Source organism: Mustela lutreola, chromosome 12 (genome assembly GCF_030435805.1).
Source record: "Mustela lutreola isolate mMusLut2 chromosome 12, mMusLut2.pri, whole genome shotgun sequence".
NCBI classification, from domain to species: domain Eukaryota; kingdom Metazoa; phylum Chordata; class Mammalia; order Carnivora; family Mustelidae; genus Mustela; species Mustela lutreola.
In genome coordinates, this window is record NC_081301.1 from 5,729,758 (window position 1) to 5,737,156 (window position 7,399).

Genomic DNA, 7,399 nt, shown 5'->3' on the forward strand with positions numbered 1-7,399 from the left:
CATGCATCTCGTTGCTGCTGCCTGCCCAGAGCCCAGCCTGGAGAGGAAGCTCAGACCACACTGGAAGTGGCTGGGCCGTGCCTCCTCATCCCCTCTTCTCCTCCTTGGCCATGACCTTAAGTCCATCCATCTCCTTGAGGTCAACCACATACAGAATCCAATAATGCTCCCAGTCCTGTCCTGTCCTGGGTTCCAGGCCCACTCACTTCTGGCACAGACCTGGACCGTTGTTCTCACCTTCTAAACCTCAGTTTCCCTACCTGTACACTGAGGGGCTACAAGGTGCCTTCCATCTGGGGTGCTGTGTGCTTTGACAGTTCTGAGTTGGGGTCTAGTCTTGAAGGGGCAGAACTGACCAGGATAGAAGCAGGACATCTTCCTTCACTTGCAGTCCTTCTTGCAAGGACTTGGTAACAGGCAGGTCCCAGGGTAACAACTGCAGCCCCCCGCCCTTCACCGTGCCCTTGCAGGGTGCCTAGCAACGCACCAAGTGCTTCCCATGCATGGGCCCCTGAGCCTTTGCAGGATCCTGCGAATTAGGCAGCAAGGCCCAGAGAGGTTGAGCCACTGAGCCTGGGCACACAGCTGCGGACGAGCCGTAGGGATTCAAGTGAGGTCTGTCTGACTCCCCAGCCTGGGGGCTCACTCTGTGGCACACAGACATCCTGGCACCCGGGTATGAAGAGATGTGTGCTCAGCAGAGACCTGCTTGGTTGCACAGTCCACCGACACTGGCAGGACACAGGGCCACAGGATTCAGGGATACCAAGTACTCACTGTTGTGTGAGTGAGCTCCCCATAACCCCTACCTCCAAACGGCTCTGGGGGAGCTTGGGGTGGGCACTGGTCCTGCTCACCTCCCGATGTTTTGCAGACAGAGACCGACAGCCCCCTTCCTGGGGTCCAGCAAACAGTGGACAGCCATCATTTGTGGTGGATCTTTAAAGCCTTTGTTTTCAGTGGCCTTGGGGTGTCATTATCATACGGCCATGCTGAGCACCCCACTTCCCCAGCCCAGGAAAATCCATGCCAGCGCAGGACTCCTTCCCCCCACCTCCCCAAGACCAGTGCACTGCTGGAGCTCAGACTGAGGCTTCATGTGGTTTCTGGGCATGTTGTAAATTAGGATGTAGGGAAAGTTCCACTGGTAGGTGGGGACACAGGGCTGAGTTTGGAGGGGAAGTTCCAGAAGCGTCTTTCCTGGGCTCGGCCCCCATCTCCCTGGGGCTTCCTGCCCCAGCCCCTCCTGCTTCTTGCAGTTCTCATTGAAGCTTCCTGGCTTGAAGGAAACCCGTCAATGCTGAGCTGACTGCAGGCCCCCCCCCCGGCCCCCCCGGGCGAGCCTCCGTGGAGAGCAGGTGCAACTTGGGGTCCTTCTACATGGGCTGATGGCTTGGCTGTAGCCAAGCCGCAAACACCCCCTTTCTTGGTTGTCTCCACCTTGTCTCTGAAGACAGGGTTTGACCCTGAGCCTGGAAGGCTGTGGGAGCCAGCACGGGCCATGGGGGCGGTGGGGGATGGGCAACCCTGCCGGAACGAGGCCCCTTACTGCCCGAGTGGCCCTGGATTCTCCCGTTTTGCTGCTCATCCACGTTTCCCAGCAAGCCCCTCTGGAGAAGTAAATAGAGCCTTGTTAATAATTCTGTCCGAATGACCCTGGCTCCGGAGCCAGATGATCCAAGTTAAGAGTAGTTCTCAGGGGCCTGGAGAGACTCATTATGTGGAGGTAAAACATGGTTGAAAATCAATGAGGCCACCCACGGATGCGTTTTATGAGGGCCTTGACAGTGAAAAGGCCAGAGCCGCAGCCACAGGCCCACAGGTAAAGGCGGGGGGGGGGGGGGGGGACAGGGAAGAAGTGTGCCTGAAATCCAGATGGGATAAATGAAGTTTTTCTCAAAAACAGCAAAATCAGCTTTTCCCAGGCTCAGCCCTGGCAGCTTTGCTGCTTCAAGTCCAACCCTGAGCAGTGTGGAAAGGACTCAGCCCAGGAGGTAGCACACCTAGGCTTGTGCCCTGGGGCCTCACCCTGGATGGCTTGTCAGGGCCCTTCTTGTGCTCAGTGTGGGTCTGGGGTCAGGGTCCCTCCCGCAAACCCCCTCCCGCCAGACTACTGAAATCGCACCTGGCTGCACGCCTGTCTTCCGGGCACTGGAGATGAATGAATGTCATTAGCAGATTCTCAAGAAAGACACCGTATAAATCATCCCTTCCTCTCCACGACAGCCCTTCCACTTACTTCGCTAATTACCTCCTTCTCATTTTTCAGAATTCTGCCCCCACCATTTGCAGGCAGTCCTCTGGGACCATCCAGGGAGACTGCGAAGGGCCCTCAGGGCTCCCTGCGCCTCGTGTATCCCTCTCATCAAGCACTTTGTAGTAACAGAAAACATGACCTAAACTGGCTGAAGCAACTCATGTAACACGGAGACCAGCAGCGTCTGCTTTCAGGCAAGGCTTGATCCAGGCTTCAGGATTTCCTCTCTCTTTTTCTGGCTCTGTTTCCTCAGTGTTGGGGCCTATTCTGAGCAATGCTCTCCAGCTTGGTTACCGGAAGCAGCTTAGGGCTTCCAGGTGTTCACTTCTTGGCTGAAAGTGACCCAAGTCCTCCCACCCCGCCAACTGAGACTCCAAGGTGACATCTCTTTGGACCAGATGGCCTAAAGTGGGTCATTTGTCTGTTCTCAAGCCAATCAATGTACAGGGGGCAGGGCTATGGGCCCCTGGGTGGATCATTTGGTTGAGCATCTGACTCTTGATTTGGGCTCAGGTCATGGCCTCAGGGTCATGAGATCAGCCCCACATTGGGCTCTGCGCTCAGCATGGAATCTTGCTTATAATTCTCTCCCTCTCCCTCTGCCCTTCCTCCACCCACCCCCACCCCTACTCTCTCTCTAAAAAATAATAAAAATAAACCAATCAGGGCTCAAGTCTGGAGCCAGGAATGTGGGGTCACTTTCACCCAAACCAGAATCCCGATAAATCAGAGGTTGGATCTGGGATAGAGAAGGGGGGATGAAAGCCAGAGAGGCCGCCGAGACATGTCCCCCACATCACTCCTTTGTGCTGTGGTTATCAGTGTGCCCATCACAGAGCCATCTGACCATGTTACTTCCCTGTTAAAGCTTCCAGTGCCTTCCTCCTATCTTCAGAGGCAAGTCCAAGCTCTTGCAGAGGGCGTCCTGACGTAGCCATGCCTGCTTCTCTAGTCTCTTCTCTTGGCTTCCCACTTCCCACTCATGGTTCCAGCTCTGCTGGATTTGTCCAGCTATGCCAGGCTCTCTCTCATCACTGGCCTTAGCACATGCTGTTCCCCCTGCCTGAACCCCTGTCCACCACCCGCTTCATCAGGTTAATTCATCCTACACAGGACGGTACTTCCTCCCTGCAGCTCTTCTTGACCTAGCCAGGGTCGGGGCTCCAGGCTCTGTGTTGCCAGATGTGTCTCAGCTTGGATCACTGTATTTTTTTTAACAGTTTTGTGTGATACATTTCACATACAATTCACCCATTTAAAGTGCACATTTAATGGTTTTCAGTATTTATGTAGAGTTGTACAACTCCCACCACAAAGGCATTTTCACCACTTCGAGAAAGACACCTTGTGCTCACCCAGCACCCACCAACCTACTTTCTGCCTCTACAGACTTTTCTACTGTAGACATATTATGTAAATGGCGGCCTTTCGCAGCTGGCTTGTTTTTGCTTACATCTGCTGTAAAATGGTGTCAAGGTCCATCCCTGTTGTAGCAGGTGTCAGCCCTTCATCCCTTGTTACGTCCTTTGTTTGGGTAGATCACTTTTGCATTCATCAGTGATGGACATCTGGGTGCTTTCTACTATCTGGCTCTCAGGCATGATGCTGCTAGGGACATTCGTAGACAAGTGTTTGTGTGGACATCTGTTTGCATTTCCTGACTGTGTACCTAGGAATGGAATTGCTGGGTCACATGATGACTATGCTTCATCTTTGGAGAAACTGCCAGATTTTTCCAAAGCATCATTTTGCATGCCCATCAGCGGTGTGTGAGGGCTCCAACTGCTCCACATCCTCACCAACCAGTTGTTATAACGTCTTTTTTTATAGCCATGCCAGTGGCAATGAATCAGTATTCTCACTAATTTTGACTTACATTTCCCTGATGAGTAATGAGGTTGAGTATCTTTTCTTGTGCTTGCTGGCTGCCTATTCAGATGCCAAGACCATCTGGTGGGGGAAAGAAGGGTCCTTTTCTTGCTTCCAAGGAACGTGGAAAAGTGAATCTCCACATGCAAAAGAATGAGGTTGGACCCTGTCTCACACTAAATACAAAAATTAACTGAAAATAAATCAAAGCTCTAACCTAGAAGCTGAAATTATAGAACTATTAGAAGAAAACATAGAGGAACAGCTTCATGGCAGTGGATTTGGCAGTGATTTCTTCTTCATGATGTCAAAAGCACAGGCAATGCAAGGAAAAATAAATAAATTAGTCTTCATCACAATTTAAAATTTTTGTGTATTAAAGAAACTATCAAGAATGAACATCAACGGGGCACCTGGGTGGGTTAAGCCTCTGCCTTCAGCTCAGGTCATGATCTCGGGGTCCAGGGATCGAGTCCCACATTGGGCTCTCTGCTCCGCGGGGAGCCTGCTTCCCCGCCCCCTTGCTTTCCTCTCTGCCTACTTGTGATCTGTCAAATAAATAAATAAAATCTTAAAAAAAAAAAAAAAGAATGAACATCAACCCACTGAGTGGGAGAAAATATTTGCAAATCGTATCTCTGATAGGGGATTAATATCCACTATATATAAAGAACTTCTAAAGCTCAACCACAACAATAACAACAACAACAACAGTTCAAAAATGGGCAAAGCGAACCTCGAGGGCATCATGTTGAGTGAAATATACCAGTCACAAAAAGACAAATACTATAGGATTCTATTTATACAATGTACCTAGAGATGTCAAATTCACAGAGCCAGGGAGTAGAATGGTGGTTCCAGGGGTTGCGGGGGGTGGGGGAAAATGGTGAGTTGTTGATTAATGGGTACAGAGTATCAGTTTTGCAAGGTGAAAAGTTCTAAAGATTGGCTGTACAATGCAATTGTACTGAACTCCACACTTAAAAATTGTTAAGATTGTAAATTTTATGTTACATATATTTTGCCATAGGTAAAACCAAGCTAAAACTAAAAATGGGCCAAGTCTTTGAATATTTATTTCTCCAAAGAACACATATAGATGGCCAATAAGCATGCAAAAAGATGTTGAACATTACTGGTCATTAGGGAAATTCAAGTCAAGACCACAATAAGATACCAAATCACAGCCATTTGGATGGCTATGATAAAAAATAATAACAAGCAACCTTGTGGAGAAATTGGAGCCCTGCGCACTCACTGCTGGTGGGGATGTAAAATGGTACAGCCGCTGTGGAAAATGGTATCATGTTGCTCAAAAAACTAAACACAAAACTATCATATGACCCAGCAATTCTACTTCTGAAAGCAGAGACATGGACAGATACTTGTATGTTCATGTTCACAGCAGCATTATTCACACCAAAAAGTGGAGGCAATCTAAGTCTCTATCAGTGGATGGGTGAACAAACAAAATGCGGTCCATACATACGAGATAGCATTCAGCCTTAAAAATAAATGAAATTCTCACACACGTTACAACATGGATGAACCCTGAAAGTATGATGCTAAGTGAAATGCCTATTCAGATCTGTTGCCCATTTTAAAAATGGGATTATCTTTTTAGTGAGTTGTAGATCTTTACATATTCTAGAATTGAGACCCTTATCAGGTACATGATTTGCAAGCAACTGGGCTGTCTTTTCACTTTGTGGATGTGTCCTTGAAGCACATAAGCTTTAACTGTGATCAAGTCCAGTTTATTTGGGCGCCTGGGTGGCTCAATGGTTAAGCAACTGCCTTTGACTCAAGTCATGACCTTGGAGTCCTGGGATCAAGTCCTGCATGGGGTTCCCTGCTCATGGAGTCTGCTTCTCCATATGACCCTCTCCCCTCTCATGATCTCTCTCACTCTCTCTCCCACAAATAAATAAAACCTTAAAAAAGTGAATTAAAAAAAAAAAAACAACCCTCCAGTTTATTTATTTGCCTTCTTTGTTCTTTAGGCTTTGGTGTCATATCTAAAAAGCCTTGCCAAAATACAAGATAATGAAAACACACCCACTTCTTTCTAAGAGTTTTATAGTTTTAGGCGGATGATCCATTTTGAGGTAATTTGAGTATATGGTATGAGGTAGGGCTACACATTTACCTTTTGCATGTCCAGTTACCCCTGCACCACTGGTTGAATAAAGATGGTTCTTTCCCCACTGTGTTGTTTTGGCACCCTTGCCAAGTATCAATTGACCATGAATGTGAGGGTCTATTCTTGGACTTCACTTCTATTTCATTGATTTATATACAGCTATACTTCCATCAGTATTCCATCACACATTCTCTTGATTACTACAGCTTTGTGTAAGTTTTGAAATTGAGGGGTGCCTGGGTGACAAATTGGTCACCCAGGCACCCCTCAATTTCAAAACTTACTCTTGGTTTCAGCTCAGGTCATGATCTCAGGATTGTGAGATCAAGCCCCATGTGGGGCTCCGTGCTCAGCACAGTCTGCAGAAGATTATCTCCTCCTCTCCCTCTGCCTCTTCCCCTCTCTCTCCCTTTAAAAAAAAAAAAAAAAGATGATTTTGGCTATTCTGGAGCCTTTGCCTTTGCAAATGAATTTCAGAATCAGCTTGTGAATTTTTGCAAAGAAGTCAGGCTTTATTTTGGTAGGAACTGCACTGAATTTATAGGTTAATTTGGGAGTATTATGGTTTTAATATTGTCTTCTGATCCATGAATATAGGATAGCTTTCCATGTATTTGGATCTCCTTTAATTTCTTTCAATGTTTCAGCTTTCAAAGTCCAAGTTTTGCACTTCTTTTTACTTTATTTGAAGATTTTATTTATTTGAGAGAGAGCATGGTGGGGAGGGCAGAAGGAGAGGGGGAAGCAGATTCCCCACTGGGCAGGGAATCCAATGTGAGGTTCAATCCCAAGACCCTGAGATCATGACCTAAGCTAAAGGCAGACGCTTAACCAATGGAGCCACCCAGGTGCCCTAAGTTTTGCACTTCTGTTAAATGTATTCCTACGTATTTTCCTCTTTTTGATGCTACTGTAAATGGAACAGTTTTCATTTCATTTTTGGATTGTTCGCTACAAGTGTACAGAAATGTGGCTAATCTCTCTATACTGATCTTCCATCCTCCTTGCTTGCTTCGGTGTCTCTATGCTAGAACATGGTACGCAGACACTTTTAAAAGCTCCCTGGGCTAAGGCACAGCAAAATTCTGGAAGCAAGGCACAACTGGAGGCCAGGCCAGCTGGAAGGCAGT